This window comes from Protopterus annectens, chromosome 10.part0 (assembly GCF_019279795.1).
Source record: "Protopterus annectens isolate FY-2018-M chromosome 10.part0, PAN1.0, whole genome shotgun sequence".
Classification (NCBI taxonomy): domain Eukaryota; kingdom Metazoa; phylum Chordata; order Ceratodontiformes; family Protopteridae; genus Protopterus; species Protopterus annectens.
The window spans coordinates 1,205,432,015-1,205,457,552 of NC_056744.1; positions in this window are offsets into that span (position 1 = coordinate 1,205,432,015).

Below are 25,538 nucleotides of genomic sequence, written 5' to 3' on the forward strand. Positions count from 1 at the left end.
TGCTCGTGTTTGCGCAGGTGTGCCCATTGTTTAGCTACAGTTAGCAATTTCGACATCGAAGAGCATAATAAGAAATGTTTATGCAAATTAAGCCCAATAGCATAGTGGTAGAGCCTTAGCAGAAAGAGGAGGCATTCCTGGTTCTGGTCCCACCACTCCCCTTTCTATTTTATGTTTTAAATTAGTATATAAAATAATTCCTGACATATATGAATGAAATTTTATTAAAAAGCATTGAAATGGCCTATGTATTAGTAAACAAAATGTAAGTATATATAAATATAAGAAGGTGAGCAGCATTAAGGATATTGACATATAATTGCCCATAGCTAAGCAGCGTTGTACCCAGCGCAATATAGTTGCCCATAGCTAAGCAGTTATTTTACCTAGCGCAATATAGTTGCCCATAGCTAAGCAGTGCTTCACCTAGTGCAATATAGTTGCCCATAGCTAAGCAGTGCTTTACCTAGCAGAATAGGTTCGTGCAGAGCTGCGCACTGCACTAACCAGCGCACCATCCGGCAACATCGCGCAATGTGGAGCAACGTAGAGCAAAGTTGAGCAAAGTCACCTAAACACAGCCACACCCCCTAACCTGTCTGGACAGTAGTAAAATAAAAAGCAATGACAAGGCTCGAACTCTGGACACTGTGCACCATAATCAATGTACTGAACCACTAAGCCATGACAGCATAGCATAAACATGCACTGTTAACATACATATACTTATAAATGGAAGTATAACCATTGCTAAGCAGGTTTGCTGTTAGCTGAGAATTTTTAAAAATGGCCAATCACAAATAAGTGCTGGAAATGAGGCATATTTAAGCTCCATAGATGGGAATACTCTCCATAACTGATTGTAGCTCCCATCTGCAGTCAGAATGGCCAGTGCTGAAGAGGGTACTCCCTTTCGAGCGCAACGGTGGGGCATCGAGGAGTCAAAATACATGGTTTGGTTCCTTGTTCACCATCATGAGTCAAGACTCCTGCAGGGTCAGTTTCAAGGGATGGAGTACAAAGTGGAGGCTTGGAACCGGTTAGCTCATGATCTCACCAGTGCCACAGGCATCCCTCAGACTGGTGAGCAGGTCCGTCACCACCATGCAGACCTTAAGAGATGGAAGCAGGACCAACTGAACCGATGGATACAGGAGGCCCGTAGCATGCAAGATGCCCCACTACTAAGTAGGTATTCATGGAATGGAGTATGTAAGAATAGCTATTGTAGTCTATATAATGGACAGGTATGTCTCAATATCCCTTCATTTACTTCACAGCTGCAGGTGTCAGTGCTGCAAATCAGCAAGCCTATGCAGATAGGCTGCTAAGGCTGTGCCACCAGGCAGGTTAGTAAATATTCTGCATGCGTGGTCATATAAAAGAAGTGAGAGAGCTTGAAAAAGAGTGTTGTAACCCATTATTAAAGGTATAAAAAGTGTGGAATAACTTCTCTGCATGTACTGTCATATAAAATAAGTGAGACAGCATGAAAAGGTGTTGTAACCCATTAATAAAGGTATAAAAAGTGTGGAATAACTTCTCTGCATGTACTGTTATATAAAATAAGTGAGACAGCGTGAAAAGGTGTTGTAACCCATTAATAAAGGTATAAAACATATTGAATAAAAGACCTTTGCATGCACTGATATATCAAATAATTGAGAGAGCCACTAGAAAAGTGTGTAATGTAATTAACAAAGGTATAATTCCTGGAGTGTGTCCGTGTCACTTTCTGCGATATGTTGTTGTACCCTTGCATAATAGAAATAGTACTGCTGTATTAAGTGCAGTCAACCCACACATGAGTAGGCCCATATAAAGTGGGTGAAGGGAGTGCCAGTAGCTGTTAAGCATATATACAGTCCTCAACTGTCGGTTAATGGCCGGCATGTACAGGTTAATTTGGCACATGAGTAGCTTGTTAATGTGTTCCCCAGAAATGTCAGTATGCTGCCAGAAATGTAGGGGCTATTAACATATACCTGATAATGTCACCTGAACACATCCAGATATGTAGATACATAAATATAAATGAAAAATATAAATATGTAGCAGTAACATCTGCATCCAGCACAGTTTGTACATCAGATACAGGTCAGGTATATCAAGAACTAGCAAAACCCATTTCACAATTTAACGTACATTGCATAGTGTAATAATACATGTAGGGGATATTTAACTGCATTCAATATGAAGGTAGTATAAACTATAAGCATAGATAAGTTGTTAATGGAGGTATCTTTTTACACCCTACTGTATGTGCATAAACAATGCAATTCCACACTTCAATGGGTATGTCTAATCTCATAACATTTGTTGGGACACATGTCTTATTGTTATATAAATATCTGCATGTACTTCGATGCATGTGCCCTGTTCACATACCACAATCTTGGTGGCCTGTTGCCACCAATCAATCCTGCATGCTGTTGGAATGTCAACTGTTGTTCTATATATGCATGTGTTATGCTTGCTGTTCAACTGTTGGAACTCTGGTGTGATGGGTTAATGGGAATACTACTGTATGCTGTTACAACTAAACTGGAATGCTGTTGGCTATTTCTAACACATATTGTCATTAAATCCTCCTAAACATAGAATGTATAGGAAGGCCAGTCCCAGTGGACCCACCTGTCCCACCTCAGCTGGCGATGGCACCTGGCACCAGCAGTTCCATGCCCAGCCTGGGACCCCCTCCTCCATTGGTCCTGTGCCACCTTCAGGTGGAAGCTCTGCAGGGGATGGAGCTTGTCCCCCCATGCAAGTGTGGGTGGAGGAGGGCCACCTATCACCCTCCGAATGGTCCTGGCTGTGGTGCATAGGGAGATCGCGCGTTCAGTCACTGATCCTCTACGCCAGCTTGAGGAACGTGTGGCGTGACTCACGGGTGAGACTGCCCCTCCTATGCAGCCCCCAGCACAGCCACCCTCTGGACTGTGAAGGTGCAGTGGTGACTGCCCATGGGTGGGGATCTCAGTTCCACTGTTGCCATCTGTGGGCTCATGGTCTTGCGATTTCCAAACACCCTTCCCCGTCAATGGTGTTCACCCACCCCATGTGTCATACTCTGCCCCTGTATGCATCTTGTTTGTCTTGTCTGTTTACCTCCCCAGCCTACCTCCCAAAATATACCTACTTCCCCTACCCCACATTCCACTCTCACCTGAAAAAAAAAGGGCAATCTGCTCCCACAAAAATATTACGCCCCATACATAGCTGCCTATTCCACACACATGTCTGCTGGACACATAAACTGAAATTTAATTGGTAGTAAAACATACTTTGGTTGTCCTCACCCCTCCCTCAGGGGTGGAAGGTTTCAAAATTCCATTCAAATTACTAGTATATGCACAGCTGCTGCTGTTAAAGAAATGGGCAGCTATAGACCTTCCCTACACCCATCCTGCACATCCCGAGCTGTTTTCCCTACTGTCTTTCCCTCTTTGTGCCCCTTTTTTCACCACTTTCCTATCTCCCCATTTTCTTTTCATTAAAAGTAATGAGCGCGGGGGTTAGCAGGAGTAAGCACTTTTAAGCAGTAGTTAGCGGGTTTGCGAGAGTGTGAGCAACTGCGAGCTTGTGTGCGCTTAGCTAAGCTTGTTTGCGCTTAGCTAAGCATCGCATAAACCCTCTTACAACTGCTTAAAAGTGCCTTAGTCACTCTGTATGTAAGGGCCCTTGTTCTGCTCAGCAGCAAAATAAAATACCTCTGTCAGTCTCGAACCTTGTACACACAAGACTGCATGAAGTACCACTATGCCATGGTAAACATAAAACAAATTGGTGCAGAAATCAATATATCATGCATCAGAATGACTGAATGTAAAGGACAAATAGGAAAGCCATAACACAAATCCTGTTCTGTTGATCTTTACCAGCAGTTCTTGTGGAATTGCATTACATGACTGTGAAAAGAGAACCAGCCATTCTAGAAGGAAATAATTTTTCAGCAGCACTTTACAACCCCCACACAGTATTATAGCAGGACAAACACTAGCATATCTGATTAGGGCAGAGGCCATACTTCCCAACTGTGACTAGTTTTCAGGCATGTTCCTCATTCCAAAACAGGTTTTAGCTGTGTCCCTCTGAATCCCACTGAAAGCTACTGAAGTTAGGCAGAAAGGTGGTGAATTACACATAATGAATAATGATAAAAAGTAAGAGTTAGACACCACTTGTACTCCAGGAAATGTATATTAATCCATATGCTCTGGTTTTCTCAAAGTTTCAACCTAATGTTTCTAATATAGTAAAGGTGTACCTCACTTCGACCTACTTTACTGAGTCTGTTCAAATATGTACCTGAGTGTTTGAGAGGCCTGGCAGAGGCAGAGGCAGAAACACACAGGCATATCAGCTATTCTGCTGTTACACACTGTGCAAATAGCTTTGGAAGGAGTTCCACAAGCATACCCTTATGTAGGAGTACAACACTGAAATACCAAGGGATGTAGCCATGTACTGGTTAGCAACCAACTGTGACAATGCCATTATTCCAGTGCTGAAATGACTGGTGTGGTGCACAAAGAATAACAGGCTAACCTCTGGCTACCATCTGGATAGGTCCACAGTTGGGAGCTACACAGACAGACTACTTGCCTTGGTAAACTAACAGGTACACAGCAACCCTTTAAGTCCCAGCAAGATAAAGTTCACACATTAATACATAATACTCTCTGTCTTACTGCACCCCTACCCAAATGTACAATAAACCTGTGGGTTCAGGGTCTACCAAGGATGTAGGTAGGCATACTCAGTACAGAAATTTGTACAGTTTTCCTGAGCAGCCTGTGCTAATGTCAACACTAAAAAAGCACAAACTGTTCAAAAGTGAGTGAATAAATATTCACAGTATAGCAGTTCACAAATAGTTCATGTGCCAAATGAATACATCTCAGTAACTACTTTTGTATGGCAGGAAATTGTGGAAGTAGAAAAGAAACTACATACTCACATGTATCTTGTGTAAGCATATGTAGGGGTGAGTACAATTCTACACTGACAACTGTGTAGTGGAAGTGGCAACATTCAGGTCTGAGTACAACAATAATATCAGTGGCTACATCCCTAGCTTCAGATATAAGAACTATACTAACCTTCTGACTTACACAACAGTGTCCACAGCAAACAAGCATAAGCCCCACTCCAGAAAGCTGAAAGGGCTATGCCTACCTGACATAGCAATTTATAACACTGGGTTGCTATGACAGTGATTACTGCAATTACCACACAGCAGGCTACATGCAATTACCAAATGGTGGCCACCAATTGGTGCAGAGGCCATCACATGCAAATGTGCAGATACCTATAAAAGCAGGCTGTACCTGCTGGCCACACATGCAATCACCCCATTGTAGACGGTGAGAGAGAGAGAGAGACAGACACAGAGACAGAGAGAGTGAGAGAGGCTCACACCCCCACCCACAGCAGTGGGAAAAAATAATAATAATAAACTAATAAAAAAAATTAAAACATAAAAAAAATTACTACATTAAGCCAAAGATACTGCTAACTGAAAATTACGAACTTATATAAAGGAAAGGTATGTAACAGATATGTATTTACTGGCATGTAGTAGATGTATTTGAAGACCACTCTACATACGTTGAAACATCAATATGTGGCAGCAGTACATATCTATGCACAGATTCCCTGCATAACTACTGCCATGGACAAATCAGTGTGTAGCTGTGTGCAGTGGGACCTAACTGTAATATATGTAGCTCAGCATTAAATGTCAAACATCTGAACCACGTTATCTGTGCTCTGTACGATAGGGTGGACAATGGCTGTTTGGGAGAGTAGCGCATACAGCTATATAACCATGGATGTGACAGAGTAACACATGCATGATAGTCATGTAAACGTGTAGCTTAGCATTGGCAACTGCTGTACCAGGCTAGTATGCTAATCTAGCATTTGCAGCTATGTATACACCCTCTAATATTACTGTGTGCTCACAAGTGACACCTGTTCATGTTGCAGCAAGGCCCAACAGGTCAGCCGTGAGGTCCAGGGACTTACAACAGTGTGGACCTTGTGTGTGTATGGCACACACATACAGAGAGATGTATCAGTGTCAGATACATTAGCATCTGTACATGTGCATAGAGCAAGGGACATACTGCAACTGTTTCTGAAGGGAGGTCATATACATGTTGGTGAAGGTTGTTATGTGCATATTTGTATGTAGGTAGTAGTGTGTGGCAAACAAGCCAGCATACATTACTGGTATATGACATGTGGTGGTTAAACGCTGTGGGTGTGATTTGTAGGTTTGCAGTGTTGCAGCCAGTGAGGCTTGCTAAAGCCACATGGGCTGAGAACACCTTCAATGCATTTCGCACAAGACTGTGCATTATCATTACTTAACTGTATACCTCACATAGTTCGCATAATTGATATTCCCACCATGAAAGGTGGACTGTATATGTGCCTATATGTATATCTATATGTATACCAATGGATGTTTATATGTGTATATATATATATATATATATATATATCTATATACATATAGATATTGATATATATATATATATAGAGAGAGGTAGACACTGAGTAATATTTACTGTGACAGATGCCTAGTTACAAAGCCATGGCCTCAAGCTCAATGTCTGAAATTCATTGGCATCCCTTTTGCTAAATACTCTGTACCCATGAACTACCACATAGGTGGTAAGAGACTTAACACCGAAAGTGTGATAAGAGATCATGGGGCACAGGTGGACAGTAGTCTCCTCCTTGATAATCACAGTGCCACACTAGTCATGTAATCTGTCTACATGGCACACCTCATCACAAAAGCTGTGTCATCTAGGGAAAAAGAGGTCAGTGTTCCCCTCTACTCATCATTCACAAAACCCATTATAGTGTACAATGGCCCTTCTGGTGTGTACCTCACAAGACATCTACAGCAACTGGAAAGGCCACAGACATACCTCACAAGGAGTAATACTGTCCTCAAACAGATGCCCTATGCAGACCATCTCACAAAACCACAGCTAGACTATGTCGCATACTGGCAACCCAGAGGTGACCTCTGCCTAACATACAAAGCTATGTCAAACCCAGAGCTGTTGGACATGCTCCATGTAAACAGATCACAATCCCTATGAGCAACACTCTCTGGGACCTAAACCTTGTCACCTCAATAAACAGAACATGCTGGAGGGATAGATTCCTATCTCAGAGACATCCCATACTCTGGAACAAACTAACTATCAATAGCAAACAAAGCCGCTCAGTAGCACTCATCATGAATAGTCTTGATGATTGAATGGGAGATAGGAAATACACCCCGGGAATCACCTTTGTGGCTCTGCTTGACAGGGACACATGAAAGGAAATTACTTGGGTGTCAAAGGCCAGGGTACCATCTGGCTAGGTTTCTATAGGCCCTAGGGCCAATAGCCTATTACCTACCTATGAACCAATACACACCCACATGTACTTGTTGCAATAATTGCTATGTGAGGTTGACTGAATGTGATGGTGAATGTGTCGGTGAATGTGCCACAATTGTGTATATGTGGGATAGCTTAGTGGGAAACTGTTTCTGTCATGGTATTATGTGTCCTAGCTCTGATCCCAGCAAAAGATGTGTATGCTATTGCTAGCCAGAAAAAGCAGTATGGCATATGGTCTGACATAGTCCCTTTGTGTTAACTGGGGATTGCCATTGGAGGATAAAGCAGTACATGTATGCTCATTGATTGTTACTGCTGGTGAATCATACCTCTGTATGAACTGTAGTACTACTTGAAGCTGTAGGCCTAAACAGCACAGCATGGTGTATGCCCACATTGCTTGGAAACACTGTTTTGTGTGTTCTCTATAGTCCTCATAGATTACATACCTCAGGCATAATGGTTTGTAAGTACTGACACACAGTACTGTATGGTACACACGTAAAGCTCATCTGGGTTGCCATACCTCTGTGTCCTGTATGTATGTCTGATGTGTGTGTGGGTATGCCTGTAACATGCCCTCGGTCATATGTGTATTACAGGATATAAGTGCATATCTAGCAACATGTATAGTCTAGTACAGCAGTATGCCACCTATAGTCATGAATGTGCACATATTGTAGGCAGGGGTTTTCCATCAACAGCTAGTGTGGTATACTGGTAATACTGTAACTGGACTTTACAATCAGTGCAATGGATTACATATTTCGTTATGCATTAGCTTGATATATACCTCCTGTGGCTAGGTAGTTCATTGTGTCGCATACAGTGTGCCATGTACTGTTGCATAGTCTTACATAGTGGTTTCTCTTAGTTGCTGTGCAGAAAATGTTTTAATATATAGAGCGTGTCAGGCACTGTCAGGCAGTTGTGGGTTGGGCACTGATATGTGGTATTGAAAGTGTGGATCCTCTGACAGACAATAGTTTGCTATTGATGGCAGTTCAGTGATATCTGTATTGTAGAATGTTAAGTGTGCCACATGACTTGCTCACACATATTGTTTTATTGTCTTCCAGGGACATGTCCCACCATCGCAATCCAGCATATAGCCATGCAGAGGATGAGATATTACCAAACTGTCTCATCCAACAGTACACCCGGCTATTTTCAAGAACCAGCCAGGACCAGCATGAGCGGACTGCGCTGTGGCAAGATGTTGTCCATAGGATAAATGAAATAGGCATGCATAACTGGACTTATGAGTATGTACGACATCACTGCAGTGATTTACTTAGACATGTCCGGCAGCGTGCGTCTGATGTCCGTAGGCAACAACTTCCCACAGGTGGTGGAGTTGCCACCGATCCCCCTCTCACCAGAGTGGAGGAGCTGCTCTTGAGCCTGGGGGCTCCCAGCCACCAACAAGAACAGCACACATGCATCATCATGGAGGCTGGAGCCCCCAGCAAGTTCACATGAAGCGTGCAGGTGAGATGCCATATCTGTAGACTACTGTTACCTCTATTGTTAGATCATGCATATGTGAGATGTGTACTGTGTAGTTAGAAGATGTGGAGCCTGGTGTTGTTCAAGACTAATCATTTGGAACATGATGTGTAGGCCTGTGACTGTAAACCATTGTGCTACTGTAAGATTGCAAACCCACAGTAGCAATGCCACAGTTGTTGCCACAGACAAACTGTTTCATATCCTTGTAGGTCCCTCTGGTGTGACAACAAGGCAACAGACCCATGCTGGTAAGTGTGTTCTACATTCAATATTGCTAACAAAATGTGCATGTCATAGGTGAGGTGTAGGCTGTGTACACATGTAACACACCCACGCATAATGCATGCTGTGCATGTTTCCTGTGTGACTATGCACATCTCAGTAACATGAGTGGCTGCCTCAAACACATACAATACACTGAGTGTCCCAAACAATTGTGGCTACACTATAGTGGACATTGGATAGGCAGTTGATACACATGCACATGACATACACAACTCTGTCATATGCAGTACATGTTAATATGCTACACATGGCATACTCAGACACACGCTGTATGGTCACACTCCAGTATCCCAAATGTCATCCACACAGCACACATAATATACCTGAGGGGTAGAGGCCTATCATGGGGCAGTACGAAACTCTCCAACACACAACACATTCATGTCAAGCAATGCTCCCTATTGGGCACCTTACAAACCCATGTAACAACTGGCTGTGAAATGGTGAATGTAGCCATGGTACTACGGTTCAGGTACAGCATGATAGGTGCCATTCTGGCACACATAAGTAGCCTTGAGTGACCACATGATGCTGCATGATGATGGCTCATGGTAGAACATGCCATCCAGTTACAGTAACCACAGTACTACACATAACATTCATTGCTATACACCTCAATGTTGTGTGTGTGCAAACATATGCACCTATACACAATATGCATAGCAATCACCATTTGCACAAAGTGACACATATATGTCTTGTAATGCTATTGAGTGTATAGGTCACATGACACACATTGTGTATGTGTAATGCTTAATGTTGCAGTTGTGTTGTAACATGCCATGTCATGGCTGGCACTGGTAGGTCCACAATATGTTCTACACTCACCATAACTACTGTACAATGGCTATGTTGGCAATGGTATTCCATCAAGTATACATGCACCACTCATCCTGTGTGTATACATAGCATGCATGTGCTAAACCTGTGTCCACAATTATCTGCTAAAGACACAGATTCTCTAATCAGAAATAGATATCTATGTGACACACTGATACACGTCCAGCCATGGTATGTATACCTGTGAGTGATGGTGCACAGGACATTGAAGAGCTTTTAATACGTGCACAGCAATGTTGTGTCTATGTACACATTGCATTCAAGGGTGAAGCCAATCACTGAACAAAACACACATGCATCAAAGCCATGTATACTGTCTACACTCACACTGTATGCTATTGGGCAACACACGTCCTGCATGCTGTCACATTTGATATAAATGTTTGGCTTGTGATATTGTACCCCACCATCACATGCTATTGAGTATGTTCTGGATTGCTGGTGGTGTGTGTGTGTGTGTGTGTGTGTGTGTGTGTGTGTGTGTGTGTGTGTGTGTGTGTGTGTGTGTGTGTGTGTGTGTGTGTGTGTGTGTGTGTGTGTGTGTGTGTGTGTGTGTCTGTTGTAATGAAGAGTGTATTTGATTGCATGTGTGCTTGTGTGCATGTGTGCATGTGTTCTTGTGTTCATGTGTGAATGCGTACGTGTGTGCATGTGTGCATGTGTTCATGTGTGCATGTGTTCATGTGTACATGTGTTCATGTGTTCATGTGTGCATGTGTTCGTGTGTGCATGTGTTCATGTGTGCATGTGGGCATGTGTTCGTGTGTGCATGTGTACATGTGTTCATGTGTGCATGTGTGCAGACATCATGTACAGGTCATAAAGTGTGTTTCATGTCTCCCTCTCACAGGTGCTGATTATGGGCTGGTTCACTGCAGCAGGGAAACTGATGTCACTGAGCATGATAGTGATAATGATGATAGGTGTGTTGAGGCACAGGCATGTTTGCCAGGGTCTGTCGTTGGGCCAACAATCGACAGTACACAAGTGTCCACCCCATCCATGCACACAGTCATACTGCCAATACATCCATCACCAATGCCCTTAGCTGAGGGAAAGCGTACAGCTGGCATTGGCCAGGACAGTGTGATATCTATGGCACATGCATCCTAGCAAAGCAGCCATACCCAGATGTCTAGAAGGGTATCACATAGGCAGATGTCCAGGGGTTCTCATCGGAGCACTGCTGCTCATTATGCTACTGGCAGACATGCCACAGGTCTTACAACCTCACGCATGTTCCAGGCTGTCATGGAGACTTAGACATGTATGGAACGGTACACCAGACAGTGACTAAGGGCACAGAGGGCACATAACACTGCTTTAAATGACAGTATCCGTGACCTAGCAGGTGCCATCCGTAATTACACTGAGGTCATGGATAGATGTTAGGGTGAGACATTAGATGTCCTCCGCAATGTCATGACCATGTGTCAGGACAGTGCAGGACAGGTGTGACGTCGACGTGGACATATGCCAGCAACATCAGCAGCTGGCAGTCGCTGCGGACATCCCTCAAGTCACAGCCGCTCCCATAGTGACAGTACCAGCTCCAGCAATGTTGGGGGTGGGCTGTCCATAGACCGTCCTAGAAGACCATGTGCACGTGGCTCTGGACAGTCCCAGCAGAGACCTGGGTCCAGTGTACATCCATCTACCTTTGGGGATAGTACCCAGTCAGGCTTATTACCTGATAGTGTCAGTAGCACCGCTGCCAAGCACAGGTACCATATCCATGCCCAGAGACGGTGATCTGTAAAGCCTGGCAGGTACAGTCTGTGGCTGTCCCACAAATACCCATATATGGCAGCCACATGGTGGAGCTGTGTGCATGCAGACACACACACACACACACACACACACACACATAAACAAGACACCTAGAGCTACCACATACACGCACACATTACATCAACATTGGCCCATAGCAGTACTCTTGGCCCTCACACACACACACACACACACACACACACACACACACACACACACACACACACACACACACACACACACACACACACACACACACACATGTCAATTGTATGGCTCAATGTAGGCCTCTGGCAAACCAACAACACACCCTGTGCCACCTCCTGTCATCTGTAACATCGATGCAGGAACAAGCTACCATGGTGCTGATGCACAGGGTGACTTTATAGCAGTATAGCAATGTTAGCATGTTGTCAGCAGTAGAGTGTAATGATATGCTTGAAGGTGTAGCTAAGCAGGCATGATGCATGAAAACTATGATTGTCAAGGTAGTAATGTTCACACCAGGGTTAGTTCCAATAGTGTATTGTCCGCCCACGTGCCACTCAGCTGATATGTGTAGTATTGGCAGCATGCATTAGAGAGTGGACAGTATGTGTGGGATGTGTGTGGCACAGATTTGCAGGTGTACATTTGTGAACATGGTGGAGGTGCACTGTCTGCATGTACATGCATAGTGGACACATGGGCAGGGTGACATGCCCTGTATTACACAGTAATAATCCATAGTCTCGATTGGTAGCCAGTATGCATTGTACTACACACATTTCGGAACTTGACTACACATGTGTGTATGACATAGTTTGACACTGTGCTGTGGGTGATACTGTTACTATCTGTCATTGTTTTGCATTCTGGTAGTATACACAACTTCAACAGCCTGACCATAACCAATCGTTAGATGATGTCTTGACAACTGACACACAGATGTAGGACACACAGTAACATTTGGACACTTCAGGTACTATACTATGCCAGTAACCAGTGGTATTTACCTGCACCCATTACTGAGACCACTCCTGTTTGGCATATAGCTCTCTTGGGTACAAGCAATCACAGTAGGGATATGTCCGTCCACGTGTGGTAATGCATACTGTGGCCTATTATGCATTCTCCAGATGACACACACATCCTCCACAAGGGTATCACACAGACAGATCCCTGTTGTCAAACCCATGCTGTAAACCTATAAGCCAACCAAAGCATAGTCATCCACCTTTACGGAACATAGTATCCCCACAGTACCATATAGGTAGTAGCCACCACCATGAAGAACATGTACCGATGTGTACATGCAACCAAGTGGTACATCATCTGTCCTTTGATAATCACATTTCCAAAGGTATGTTTGAATCCCTCGGTGGTTCACATAAGCAATAAGGGTTCTGCATGCATATCCACAAAGGTTGTTGTACACCTATAATGAATAGCCATCATTGATAGACCCTGCTGCTTTTTAACAGGTCTGACATATACCTCGGCCATAAACCCTCATTCACACAATTCTATAGAAACAGTAATGAGTGTGTGTGACACAGTTGACCAAGGCCAGGGATCACTGCAGTGGCTGGCCTTGTCACAAGCATACAGATGTGACCTAAGGTCTGAAAAGCAGCAGCACACTCTTGAAAAGATTTCAGCTCTGTTCTTGGAGAAAGCAGGGTTCCCACACATGCAATAATTGAGGTCACATGTACATATATGTATTTGCCACACAGCTGACTCACATGTGCAATGCACATACTGGTGTCATACTGATATGTCATACAGTAGTAAAAGCAAAACCCACAACCCATTGACCAACAGTGTCACACACATCGAGCAAACATACACACTCACCAAGTGCAGGATTCAAACCACTACCTAACTACTTCATGATACGCGAGGAGTATGTATTAACACGACATGCTATACACATTACTGAGAATTCACTTTTCCACAGGTATATTTGTAGGATGATGACATCATCAGACCTGACAACGATTAGTATACCACTTTTAAGGTGTTTGAGTACTCTCCAAAAACGTTGGTCCTCTCCAAGAAAATCACACACAAACAGGCACACACTTGTCAAGTGTAGGACTCAAACCCCTAACCTAACTGCTTTATGTTACTACAGGAGTACGCATTTACACAACGCAGTATATTCATTACTGTGAGTTCTATTTTCCACAGGTATGTTTGTAGGATGATGACATCATCAGACTTGAGAAAAATGAGCATACCACTTTTAAGGTGTTTGAGTACTCTCCAAAAGGGTTGTTCCTCTCCAAGGAGATCACACACAAATTTATCAAGTACAGGATTCAAGCCCGCACTTTATTGTTTTATGTTACTACAGGAGTACGCATCTATATGACACGCTGTACACATTACTGTGAGTTCTCTTTTCCACAGGTATATTTGAAGGATGATGACATCATCAGTCTTGAGCAAGATAAGTATACCACTTTTAAGGTGTTTGAGTATTCTCCAAAAAGGCTGCACCTCTCCAAGGGGATCGCACACAAGCAGACACACACACAGTTGTCAAATGCAAAAAAATAAAAAAAATAAATAAAAAAATATATATATTTTGGTAAGATTTCAGCAGGACATATTGTGTTTATCAAAGCACATTGCTTCACAATTTTTGCTATCATAAAGGAATATACCATATTATATGACTATTTTTATATATATTGTCTATGTCAGGCTTTGTACATTGTCCATACATCTAGCAGTATCCAGATAGGGATATTCATGTTGTGGCTATATTGTTTATAACCTATGCAATTCTCATTTTTTGAGTTTTGCTTATAATTTAGGTTAACATTACAGATACTAGTTATGTTTATGCAAAAATATTCATCTTGGAAAAACTTTAGTAGGGTATGATATATTGTGTTTATTAAGCACATTATACGGCTCAACACCTTTGCTGTCCAGCAGGAATATATCATGACAATACTCATCAATATTATATGACTATTTATATAAGCTGTGTAGGTCAGGCTTTGTATACTATTTATATATCTAGCAGTATCTAGATAGGGACATTCATGTTGTGGCTGGATTGATTATAACCCATGCAATTCTCATTTTTGGGCATTGCTTACAATTTAGGTCAATACTACGGATACTTGCTATGTTAATATTAAAATATACATTTTGGTACAATTATAGCAGGGTATGATATTTCATGCTTACCAAGCATATTACATTGTTCCTTATTTTTTGCTCTTGTGTAGGAATATACTATGTTAGTATTTATTAACATTACATGATTATTTCTATACCTTATCATTGACAGAAATCTGAACAGTCTCCCTCTTTTGTTGGGTGGGTTATTTCAGGGGGAACATTGATAAACGCTAGCCACATGTAGGACTAATTTGACCTAAATATACTATATGACAATATCATATCAGTATTATTGTTTAAATTGACATTACAACTAGAAGTTTAGGTCACTTTGATAGCTAGGTCTAGCTTTATCTTTATTCTCGGTTATCTATGGGTTATATGCTTTCGTCCCTGTCTGACTCAAACTGATATAGATATTCACATACATATATCTATTTTTGGGATAGTGATACTGTTCCTGGTTTTTTGCTCAGACCACATTTTTGATTGGCTTTGATTTGCAAGCAATTAATATAATTTTCAGGCAACTTATTGTCATGGATCTACAGAAGTTATTATCCGGTCTATGTGCGGATAAAGATGATATACAGGTTTTTGGCATTGGCATGATGTCAATGGAAACGGTTAGTGGTCCAACATTAGATCCAGTTGACGGTTGCCCCCGCTTGTTTAACCAGTTAGGCAAGCAAATCAAAACATTAAGGTCAAACATTTGGCATCACAAATTGTTCAAGGCTTATCAGAACCAAAAAATATCCCCTAGGGGGTTAAGGTAAAAAATTCAACCATTGGTTGGAATACCAGATGATATGTTACTAAAAGAATGGCAGCTAGCACAGCAGGAGGCAGCCATGTCATTTGTGAATATATTGGCATCTTTTTACGAAAGAACTGTTCAGACTAATATTTTGGAAGTTGAAAAGACATGTAATGATCTTAAAAAATTTGAAGAACAGGCCAGTTTCAAGGGTGGCCTGAGCAAATTATCTAAGGAACTGCTGACTCTTGAAAATAATCTTAAAACTAAAAAACTTCATAAATTCTCAAGAGACAGGGAGGATTATGATAGAGGAAGACAGTTTGAGTCACACAGGGGGGTAAGGTTTGCCCAGGGTACTAAGAATTCGACTTATGTGCGTAAAAAGAGGCCTAGGTCTATTTTAAAAAAGGCAGGCTTCAGTAACACTACTTCTGGTGAGGAGTCCTCAACAACAGACACAGAATCCTTTGGTACTGGTGACTCACCAAATGTTAAGAGGGGACGAACATCAGATTACCCTTTAGGGGTAGAAAACATAGGGGAGGCAGAAAACACAAGGGTACAAAGTTTGGAAGATCTGTTCATGTCAGTAGTGAAATAGATTTACCTTGTACTAATGTGCTCAACATCTCTAAGTATGTTTTATCACAAGATGAATATACATTGCTCAATAAAGGTCTTGGATTCATTCCTGGCTTTTTTATTGATGAGAGTTTTCTAGTATCAGATACTATTGCATTCTGTAGAAAGATTAACCTGAATTTATTTTTCAGACAACAGAATCATTCTGATCCTCCTCAAAGATCTTCTGAATTTTGGTTTCATTAATCAACATTTAATCCTCCAATGGACAAACATGTGGCTATTTTTCAACAGGCAGTTATCAAAGATTTACATTTTCATTTGAGATCAGATTACAACATCAAGCATAATTTATCCAAATCTGAACAACTTGCCCTAACACATCTTAAGAATAATACTGATATAGTCATTCTCTCTGCTGATAAGGGGGGTGCGGTTGTAGTCATGGATGCTGATTATTATTGGGATGAAGGAAATAGACAGCTGTCTAACCATCATCATTACATGAAAATGAGTACCGACCCTACACCTAATTTCAAAAGGGAAATAGATGACTTTTTATAGGAGGCCGTGGAGGCTGGCATTATTTCTGATAAGATTAAATCACATTTGATGGTCAAAGATCCAGCTAAACAATATCTATATTTACTACCGAAAATCCACAAATCTCTACATAAACCGCCAGGCAGACCTATTGTGTCTGGGATTGGATCACTTACAGAACCACTTTCTGTTTTTTTAACTGAAAAACTGAAACCCCTTCTATCTTTAATTAGAGCCAGAATTCATGACACTACTGAATTTTTGCAAATTGTCTCTGAATCAGAATTGGAGCCAGATTGACTAATGTGAACCTTAGATGTTAAGTCTCTATATACTAGTATTCCACACTGGGCAGGATTAGCAGCTTTGGATTTTTGGTTAAACAAAGCTAATATTTATTCCCCAGGATTTAATACCTTACTTATTTGCATGGCTGAACACATCCTTACCAAGAATGTCTTTTACTTCAAACAAGATTGCTATTGGCAAATACAGGGTACGGAAATGGGTGCCTCATTTGCACCCATTTATGCTGACCTTTATATGGGTTATGTGGAGGAACACATCATCTATGATGAGTTGCACAGTATATACATACCATAGATTTATATCTGGAGAAGATATTTGGATGACTGTTGGCTAGTGTGGAAAGGTGGCAGTGATTATCTTCAAGAATTTGTTGAACATCTTAATGGAAACATTTGGGGTACAGAATTTACAGTGGACTATCATCATAATGAAATACATTTCTTGGATGTATTTTTACAGCGCCAACCAGACAATACATTAAAAACTTCTGTATATCGAAAATTTCCCGAATTTAATACCTTGCTACATGCCAACAGTCTACATCCAAAACATACAATTAATAACATTCCTAAATCACAGTTTTTGCAGCTCAAAAGGATATGTTCCTCTGAGCAAGATTTTAAACAACATCATGATGACTTAGCCAATAGGTTTCTCACTAGAGGATATTCTAGACATACTATCATTTCTCATCAGTTCTACCATGCAATGGAGCAGAAACAAATCTAGGGATTCACTACTGGAATATAAAGAACATCAAAAACAGACAAATCAAGAAACTTGCAGATTTGTTACAACCTATGGAAGAAATACTAAACATCTTCTTAATATTATAGATAAACATTGGAACATACTGAAGTCTCATTCCCTCTTAGAGGACTATTTGGGGGAGCAATGCTCATTTTCATACAGAAAGGGGAAAATGCTGGGATCTCATTTCTCACATTATAAGAAAATCAACTTTAGGGATGAAACTTTATCCCAAAGAACATTAACAGGTGAGAAACTAGTTGGAATATACCCTTGTGGTCATTGCAGCTTTTGTGGCTACATATTTAAAACAAAAACTTTTACTAGTAAAAATACTGGTCATGTATATGATATTGTTTTTTTTTGGTAACTGTAGTTCAGATTGGATTATCTATCTTGCAACATGCACATGTCAAGCTTTTTACGTTGGACAGACATCCAGACAGTTCAGAATTAGAATATCTGAACACCTGGGGGATATCAGAAATGGTAGGATTACAAATGCCTTATACAGACACACTATGAATCATCCCACTGCCAAGTTTTCATTTACTATCATTGATAACATTACAGGCAACTGTGCTTTCAAAACTGGATGGCATGACATTCTGAATAACAAAGAGAAAAGATGGATAGTGAAATTAGGGGGTTTGTTTTCCCCTGGACTTAATGATAAATTATCATAATTCAAACATTGTTCCTTTTTGACTTTAATATTGATGTTAGAATATGTATATCTTCAAAGCACATGCATTTTGAATTGTATTACATTATGTATACCAATATTTATTTTTATTTTTTATGTTTATTTTTGTAACAATTACATTTTCTTCTTGAGACAGGAAATGATGTCTTTCTACTTCTGGTTATAAAGGTATTTATAACAGGACCTTCTCATTCTATGTGTAACAATCTACTGATGAAAGCCATGTGCTGAAACCGGTCTAGAATTTCAGCTTAAATAAAGCTACTATTACTCAATTTATTCTTGGTGCTGGCATTTTTTCATTTTGGTCTAACTAGCTTGCTTGCCTTGCACCAGCCATACCTGCTAGCTTCCTTTTTTTGCTCATGATGCATGTAAGCTATGATTGTCAAGATATAATGTTTACACCAGGGTTAGTTCCAATAGTGTATTGTCCGCCCATGTGCCACTCAGCTGATGTGTGTAGTATTGGCAGCATGCGTTAGAGAGTGGACAGTATGTGTGGGATGTGTGTGGCACAGATTTGCAGGTGTACATTTGTGAACATGGTGGAGGTGCACTGTCTGCGTGTATGTGCATAGTGGACACATGGGCAGGGTGACATGCCCTGTATTACACAGTAACACTCCATAGTCTCGATTGGTGGCCAGTATGCATTGTACTACACACATTTTGGAACTTGACTACACATGTGTGTATGACATAGTTTGACACTGTGCTGTGGGTGATACTGTTACTATCTGTCATTGTTTTGCATTCTGGTAGTATACACAACTTCAACAGCCTGACCATAACCAATCGTTAGATGATGTCTTGACAACTGACACACAGATGTTGGACACACAGTAACATTTGGACACTTCAGGTACTATACTATGCCAGTAACCAGTGGTATTCACCTGCACCCATTACTGAGACCACTCCTGTTTGGCATATAGCTCTCTTGGGTACAAGCAATCACAGTAGGGATATGTCCGTCCACGTGTGGTAATGCATACTGTGGCCTATTATGCATTCTCTAGATGACACACACATCCTCCACAAGGGTATCACACAGACAGATCCCTGTTGTCAAACCCATGCTGTAAACCTATAAGCCAACCAAAGCATAGTTATCCACCTTTACGGAACATAGTATCCCCACAGTACCACATAGGTAGTAGCCACCACCATGAAGAACAGGTACCGATGTGTACATGCAACCAAGTGGTACGTCATCTGTCCTTTGATAATCACATTTCCAAAGGTATGTTTGAATCCCTCGGTGGTTCACATAAGCAATAAGGGTTCTGCATGCATATCCACAAAGGTTGTTGTACACCTATAATGAATAACCATCATTGATAGACCCTGCTGCATTTGAACAGGTCTGATATATACCTCGGCCATAAACCCTCACTCACACAATTCTATAGAAACCGTAATGAGTGTGTGTGACACAGTTGACCAAGGCCAGGGATCACTGCAGTGGCTGGCCTTGTCACAAGCATACAGATGTGACCTAAGGTCTGGAAAGCAGCAGCACACTCTTGAAAAGATTTCAGATGTGTTCTTGGAGAAAGCAGGGTTCCCACACATGCAATAATTGAGGTTACATGTACATATATGTATTTGCCACACAGCTGACTCACATGTGCAATGCACATACTGGTGTCATACTGATATGTCATACAGTAGTAAAAGCAAAACCCACAACCCATTGACCAACAGTGTCACACACATCGAGCAAACACACACACTCACCAAGTGCAGGATTCAAACCACTACCTAACTACTTCATGATACGCGAGGAGTATGTATTAACACGACATGCTATACACATTACTGAGATTTCACTTTTCCACAGGTATATTTGTAGGATGATGACATCATCAGACCTGACAGCGATTAGTATACCACTTTTAAGGTGTTTGAGTACTCTCCAAAAAGGTTGGTCCTTTCCAAGAAGATCACACACAAACAGGCACACACTTGTCAAGTGTAGGACTCAAACCCCTAACCTAACTGCTTTATGTTACTACAGGAGTACGCATTTACACAACGCAGTATATTCATTACTGTGAGTTCTATTTTCCACAGGTATGTTTGTAGGATGATGACATCATCAGACTTGAGAAAAATGAGTATACCACTTTTAAGGTGTTTGAGTACTATCCAAAAGGGTTGTTCCTCTCCAAGGAGAGCGCACACAAATTTATCAAGTACAGGATTCAAACCCACACTTTATTGTTTTATGTTACTACAGGAGTATGCATCTATATGACACGCTGTATACATTACTGTGAGTTCTCTTTTCCACAGGTATATTTGTAGGATGATGACATCATCAGACTTGAGCAAGATAAGTATACCACTTTAAAGTGTTTGAGTATTCCCCAAAAAGGTCGCACTTCTCCAAGGGGATCGCACACAAACAGACACACACACACAGTTGTCAAATGCAGGATTCGAACCCTTACTTAACTGCTTTATGTTACTACAGGAGTACACATTTACACAATGTACTATACACATTACTGCAAACTGCTGTTTCCACAGGTATATTTGTAGGATGGTGACATCATCAGACTTGACAAAGATTAGCACACCACTTTTAAGGTGTTTGAGTACTCTCCAAAAAGGTTGTTCCTCTCCAAGGAGATCATACACAAACAGCCACACACTTGTCAAGTGCAGGATTCCAACCCCTATCTAACTGCTTTATGTTACTATAGGAGTACGCATTTACACGACGCTATACAGATTACTATGAGCTTTCTTTTCCACAGGTATATTTGTAGGATGGTGACATCATCAGACCTGACAAAGATTAGTATACCACTTTTAAGGTGCTTGAGTACTCTCCAAAAAGGTTGTTCATCTCCAAGGAGATCACACACAAACACTTATTAAGTGCTGGATTCAAACCCCTACCTAACTGTTTTATGTTACTACAGGAGTACGCATTTACACAACGTGCTATAGACATTACTGTAAGTTTTCTTTTCCACAGGTATATTTGTAGGATGGTGACGTCATCAGACCTGACAAAGATTAGAACACTTTTAAGGTGTTTGAGTACTCTCCGAAAAGGCTGTTCCTCTCCAAGGAGATCACACACAAAGTGAAACACTTGTCAAGTGCAGGATTTAAACCACTACCTAACTGCTTTATGTTATTACAGGGGTACGCATTTACACACTGCGCTATACACATTACTGTGAATTCTATTTTCCACAGGTATATTTGTAGGATGATGACTTTATCAGACTTGAGAAAGATGAGTATACCACTTTTCAGGTGTTGTAGTTGTCTCCAAAAAGGTTGCTCTTCCACTAGGAGATACAAACACAGTTGCCAAGTGCAGGATTCCAATCCCTACCTAACTACCTCATGATATTAGAGCAGCATGCATTTACACGATGCACTATACACATTATTTGGGGGTTTTCTTTCCACATGTATATTTGTAGGATGGTGACATCATCAGACTTGACAAAGATGAGTATACCACTTTTAAGGTGTTGTAGTTATCTCCAAAAAGGTTGCTCCTCTACAAGGAGATACACACACACAGTTATCAAATACAAGATTCAAACACCTACCTAACTACTTAATGATACTAGAGCAGTACACATTTACACAACGTGCGATACACTTTACTGGGAGTTCTCTTTTCCACTGGTATATTTGTAGGATGGTGACATCATTAGAATAGACAAAGTGGGTTACATTAGGTGGGCTACATAGAAGGCATTTGTAGACACTTTGGCAATGTGATCATCAAAGGAGAGTTTACTGTCTACCTGGAATCCCAGGGCCATAATTACATTCTCCGTACATACTGGATTCCCACCTATGTGGTAATTTGTGTGCACTTTGTTTTATCCAAAGGGGGCAACTATGCATTCTTTGGCATTCTGCTTGACGGCATTGTTTTGACAACAGGTATCTGTCTCTGTAAAACCTTCTGTAGGATGTCTGTGTCAGCCATGGAGTTGATTAAGCACCACAGTTATCAGTCATCTGCAAACTTGTTCAGCCATACTCCTCCCGTGCTTGCCTGTACCTCTGAGCAGTATCTACTGAACAGGCGGGGTCCGAGGACCAATACCTGTGGGATGCCATTTGTGACTGGTTTAGAGTTGGACATGGCACCCACAGCTCTGAACATGTGTGTTTGATCTGTGAGCCAGTTGGACACCCATCCTGTTACATAGCTGTTAACATTCAGGCTGATAAGCTTGTCCATGATGCCAGAATGGGGAATGGTGTCGAAAGGCCTTAGTGAGGTCCTGGTGGGCTGTGTGGACTACATTCACCTCCATCTATGTCCTTGGTAACTGTTTCAAATAAGTCAACTAGGTTAGGAGCCAGGATCTACCTTTAACAATGCCAAGTTGGGTAGAGTCCAGTGTCTAGAGATCCCCAATGTCTCTGTTTGTGGGTTCCATGATTATTTGCTCCATAGCTTTGCAGACCAGGCTGAGTAGGACTATAGGGTAATGGTTTCCTGGTTCTGTTGTGGCACCCCCTTTGTGGAGCTGAATGACTGTTGCTGTATGCCATTCTCTGGGTACATAGCCTGTGGTAAGGTTGAGTCTGGACAGCAAATGTAGGTGAGGGTGTAGTTCATTTTGGGGCTGGTGTAAGTTGCAGCCTGGGACACCATCCAGTCCCATTGATGCTTTGTTCTTAGCTTTGAAGAGGGCTGTTTTGACCTGCATGTCCATGAGGTATGGTGCTCTGCATTCTTCTGAGATGAACACAGGCCCTTTTGGGGGTGATGGGGGTTGCACTGAACTTGTCCCCCAGGATGTGAGCAATGTAAGTTGGTTCAGTGTATCTTTTTCCATTGTGCAGTAGCTGACAGCATATTTGACAATTGCCACCTAAATGTTTGGTATAGCTAACAAAGGCTTTGTGGTTGTTGTTCTTACATTCCTTGGCAATTTGTCTTTTGAAACTGGCCTTGGATTATTTTATGAGTGATCATTGTTTCTTCCTAATGATGATCAGTGATGCCTTTCCTTTTGTGAAGTTTGCTCTATCATGTGTTTGTTCCCTCCTTCAGTTGTCTAGCTTATTTATGTGCGACAACCACCAGATTGGTTACCTATTTTTGGAGAAGTGCATCTTGGTTTCATTTGGCATGTCTCGATCCATGCATCCCTGTAGATGTGCATAGAATGCACTTGTAAATGATTCTGCAGATTGTATAGCATTATCCTATAGCAAGGGTGCTTTTGAACTTTCCACTTTGGTCTTGAGAAGAGTGCTGTTTGCTTTAGAAACTTTCTTCACAGTGGTTTCCTTGACTATGGGGGGGTGATGCGGATGTCCAGTGTGATTACTTTATGATCTGATATTACCAGCGAGGGGTTTATCTCTGTTGTGGAACACTGGTACCCCATGTTGGTGATGATCAGGTCCATTATGTTGTCACCTCTAGTGGGCATGGTGGCCAGCGGTTCCAGAGCATTTGAGTTTTTAAACTCTAGGAAGCATTGGGCAGAGGATGTTGTACACGAGTGATTCTCACAGTCAGTGTTTTGGTAGTTGTAATCTCCTCATATAATGGTGTTTGGTAGGACCTTTATATTTTCCACTGTTCTCAGGAATACTGAGTGAGGTTCCTGAGACAAGGTAGGTGATCTGTAGCAGGCTACAATCTGATAAGCAGCTTTGCCCAATGTTAGTTGCACCTGCATGGTCTCCAAGGCCTCATGCTGTGCCACTAACCTGAAGGTGTGGGTAGCCATAAGGTAAATGGATTGGATACACCACTTCCTTTTGTATTTCACTCTGGGTTTTGGGGCCGAAGATCAGAGGGATTGTGAGTGTTTTACATGGAGCATGTCCAACAGATCTGTGTTTGACATAGCTTTGTATGTTAGGCAGAGATCACCTCTGAGTAGGCGATATGCGAGAGAGTACAGCTGGAGCATTTTGAGACGGTCTGTGTATGGCATGTATTTCAGGCCACTAATGCTATTTGTGAGGTATTTCTTCAGGCTTTCCAGTTGTTGTAGATGTCTTGTGAGGCACATAGCAAAAGGGGAGTTGTACTCTATTATGGATTTAGTGAGTGATGAGTAGAAGGGAACAATGTCCTCATCTATTCTGCATGATACACCTTTTGTGATAAGATGTGCCACGTAGAAAGATTTCCTGACTACTGCGGGGATGTGATTATCACAGGTGTGTCCACTGTCCACCTGTGACCCAATGTCTCTTATTACACTTTCAGTGTTAAGTATACTACCTCCTATGTCGTAGTTCATGGCTACAGAGTTTTTACCAAAGGGGATAACAATGCACATTTTGGCATTGAGCTTGAGGCCATGGCTTTGACAACAGGCATCTGTCTCAGTGAGGCCCTTTTGTAGGATGTCCACATCTTCAGTAGTTTCGATTATGGCTCCTAGTTTGCAGTCATCTGGAAACTTCATTAGCCACAGACCTTCCATGTTAAAGTTTACTTCAGGGAAGTAGATACCAGACAGGACATGACCCAGGACTGAACCCTGTGGTACTTCACTTGTCTCTGGTCCAAAGTCGTACTTGGTGTCTGCTACTTTCACAGTGTGTGTTCTGTCAGTTAGCCAGTTGGCGACACATCTTGGGACATAGTGATTTATACCTAGTTTAGTGAGTTTATCTATAATTCCAAAGTGGTTGATGGTGTTGAAAGCTGTGGCAAGATCTACATAGACTGTGTGAACCACCTTACCCTTGTCTATGGTTCTGGTGACTGCTTCAATGATGTCTATCAGGTTTAGGAGACATGAACTGCTTTTTACAAACCCAACATGGTTGTGGCCCAGAGTTTGGAGATTACCAATGTCTTTTTTTATAAGTTATATGATGATACATTCCATGGCCTTGCAGAGCAGGCTCATCAGGCTAATGGGGCGCTAGTTCCTGGGGTCCATGGTGGCTACATACTTGTGTAGTAGGA